This window comes from Elephantulus edwardii, unplaced genomic scaffold (assembly GCF_000299155.1).
Source record: "Elephantulus edwardii isolate Elephantulus edwardi_28Jun2011 unplaced genomic scaffold, EleEdw1.0 scaffold00236, whole genome shotgun sequence".
In the NCBI taxonomy this organism is placed as follows: domain Eukaryota; kingdom Metazoa; phylum Chordata; class Mammalia; order Macroscelidea; family Macroscelididae; genus Elephantulus; species Elephantulus edwardii.
This window is the reverse complement of record NW_006399986.1, coordinates 287,213-290,826: the sequence shown is the minus strand read 5'-3', so window position 1 is coordinate 290,826 and position 3,614 is coordinate 287,213. Positions and strand designations below refer to the sequence as shown.

Genomic DNA, 3,614 nt, shown 5'->3' with positions numbered 1-3,614 from the left:
ACACCTTAGTCTCCAGAGAGACACCATTGCTCTTCAGTACTTTGGAGAGGTCCCTAATAGCAGACTTTCCCATGGCAATGCGCCTTTTAGTGAACGTATATTATATGCTCATGTAAATAACCTGTCTTTAGTGAAAAACAACTATACTTTCCCAAATAACAACCACCAAAAATTCCAAACTCTATACAACAGTGTTTGCTGCAGGAATTTTCACAACAGTTAAAAGAAATGGCCACCCATAGATGAACGGCTATCAAAGAAATAATAGCTCACTGCACCCAGCTTCTATGATCATGAGAACAGAGAACTAGGTGATTCCCAGCTACCACTAACAAATGCTCAGAAAGGGGTTTACATTAGAAGGTCCTGGATAGAGTGGGAGAAAAAATATAAAACAAAATTCAGGATCATAAAAATGATCAGGGTTATTGAATTAATCCTTGTGGTTCAATTTCCAGCCAAGCAATACACAGATATTACATGATGGGCAACAGCCCTAGAGAAGCACTCACAACAAAAACGATCAGAGCTCAAAAGGCCAATGTTTTCCTGGGGGGGGGGAAATCACAAAAGGCTGAGTTAGGAAAAGAGGATGAGTGGAAATGGTACACACAAGGAGCAAGTGGGACGAGTGCTGTTATGCCATCACAAAGCAAAATATGTACAGATTGTTGCATGGAAAATGGCTCTCCTCTGTAAACCTTGTCTCCATTCATAACACAAAAGTAAAAGAACAAATAAAAACCAGAGGAATGGATAAACATAACATGGCACAGAGACACAACGGAGAGTTTGAAAACCCATTACCATGAGTCAATTCCAACCTGTGACTCAATTCTAAACACTGACCCTGTAAGACAGACTAGAACTGCCCCATAGGATTTCCAAGGCTGTAATATTCTCACCCCCCCCCCCAATTTGCCAAGTTCATTACTGGTTTTGGGGTTTGTTTTTTTTTTTATTTGAAATACTTTTCAATGACATCCTTGGCGTTGGGATTCTTTGCCAGAGACCTTGACAATTGCACCATTGCAGCACACCACTTTGAGGGGCTTTTCCTCCCCACTCCCCCAGTCTCTTACTGTCGTCAAACTTCATCAGGTTGATGTGTCCAGACTAACTCGACGACATCCACAAGCTCACTGCAGTCGGAGGCAAATGCACACAGATGGGCTTGGCGCTTGTCTGAGGCTGTGGCAGCTTCGCGGGTTCCTCGTGCTCGGCCATCGTGGATGAGGGCGGACTTTAGCACCTCTTGTAAAGCGGTGTTAACGTCCAAGACACCGCAGCAGCAATGCCTTCCTGGGCCACGGCCACGGAGGTGGTTGCCGGTGGAGGGGAACCTTGAACCCACCCGGTTTCCACCTCCACACAACTAGCTGGAAAAGAAAACAATAAAACTGTGATTATTTTTTTAACTGTGATTTTTTTTTTCCTTTTTTTATTTTTGTGTGAGTGTACCGTCAAATCAGATCTGACTGGTACAGGAGGAGATTGTCCCTTCTTTTCCCGGCAGAGCATCTGGTGGATTCGAACCGTGAGCCTCTGGGATTGTAGTTGCAGCTCCTTACCACTAGGCCACCAGAGCTCCCCTAACTGTGATTTAAAAAAAAATAATAATTTTATTTGACTGAAATTTGCCAATCACACTGGTTGGTCTATTTGATAATTCATATATTTTGTTTTGTTTTGTTTTGCTTTGTTTTGTTTTGTTTTGTTTTAAATAGGAGCTCTGGTGGCCTAATAGCAAGAAGCTGTGCTGTAATCCCAAAGGCAGTCGGTTTGAGGCCACCAGTTGCTCAGCGAGAGGACGGGAAATCTCCTCCCAATAGATTAATTCCTCTTAAAACCCCCTGGAGGGTCAGCTATGGGTCGGTTCTGACTCTATGGTACACAACAACAACAACAACAACAACAACAACAACAACTTTAATTATAATTGATTAATGTAATTTATTATTTACAATGTCTAATCAACACCAATAGCAACACAGAGAGAGCTCAGTTGGCCTAGTGGACAAAAAGTGATGCTACCAAGCCAAAGGTGGATGATTTTAGTCTGCGGCCCTCAGGACTGCTTTTAATTGTTTTTGGTCAGGCATTCTTCTAGGTGGTACAGCCCTCGTCTGTCCATTTGCTGTACAGAGGTAACTCGTGGTCACTGAGATGCTAAACACTGTGACACTGATGTGTCAAATGCGACAACGGTTCCCCACGGTGGACAGTGTTTGGTGGAGCTCCCTGATTAACACGAGCTTGGAAGCAGGAGCGGCAACCACTTCCGAAATAGCTTGCCTCCAGAAACTCTATGAACCTGGAGAGAGTGTGGAAGTTATACAAGTGTTCAGGCCTTTCATTCATAGGGTCGGTCGCTATGAGTCATCTACAACTCGACAGCACTTAACAACAACAACAACCAACATCTAATTGTATATTGCCTTTCTTTCATCCATCTTCTCTATATGTTAATTTTTACTTTATTCTTTCTGTTTTTTTCATCCCTGGTAACCACCCAGGAATGATTCCATGTCTGTGTAAACCTTTTCTGAGCTTTTCTTTATCGGGATCTTAGAAGACATGTGTTCCCTTTGACACTGATTTCTATTGTTTTTGTGTGCCATCGAGTTGCCTGTGACTCATAGCGACCATGTACAAAGCCCTAAACTCTGTTCTATCCCTTGCCAATCTTATTGTCTCTGACACACCCACCCCCATTACCCCAGTCACTGAATCGATCCAGGGTCTTCCCCTCCTGCACCATCCCTCCACCCTCCCAAGCATGACATCCCTCTCCAAGGACTGGTCCCTCCTTGCAACATGTCCAAAGTATGCCAGACGAAGCTTCCGAATCCTTGCCTCCAAGGAGCATCCCGGTTTAACCCTCTCCAGGGTGAATCTGTTTGTTTTCCTAGCAGCCCATGGTACTCTCAATACTCTTCTCCAGCACCACAGCTCAAAGGCATCAATTTTCCTTCTATCCTCCCTAGCCATTGTCAGCATCATTTCCTCTAATTTCATCCATGAAATTTTTTTAAATCATTCTTCAGTGTTGCAAACTGCTCGATTGTGTGCCCCACAGTTTCTACAGCCATTCATCTGTTCACAGACACTTTGGTTGTTTCCATTCCTTTGCTGCTGTAAATAGCAGTGTAAAGAACAGGCGTGTATCTAGATCTAGCTCTTGTTTCTTTGGGAATATCCATGCCATGGATTTCCAGGAGAAAAGACAAATTTTGTCTTGGAGGAATTGCAGCCAGGGTGCTCCTTACAGGCAAGGATGGTGCACGTGGGTCTCCTAGACTTTGGGCCTGCTGTCAGGAGGGGCCAGGGAGCCCCTCAAGGAGATGAACTGACACAGTGACTGCAACTATGGGCTTGAACTATGATGGAGATTGTGGGGATGGAGCAAGTAGGGCAATGTGGCATTTCATTGTTCATAATGTCGCTATAGTTTTTGACGGCATCTAACAACAATATTTCTTGACGACTTGGCTTCTTAGAGAGAGATCAGCTGGCCCAGTGGACAGAAAGCGATACTCCCAAGCCAAAGGTGGGTGACTGTTTTTTTTCTATAATAAAATTTTTTTCTTTTCTTTTTTTATTACATTTTATTA

The 3,614-nt window shown here is 43.7% G+C and overlaps 1 pseudogene; it reads right to left on the bottom strand.

Annotated features, from left to right (window-relative positions):
• The window catches only part of LOC102848486, a 12,310-nt pseudogene that overhangs the window by 6,512 nt on the left and 2,184 nt on the right, over positions 1–3,614 (bottom strand).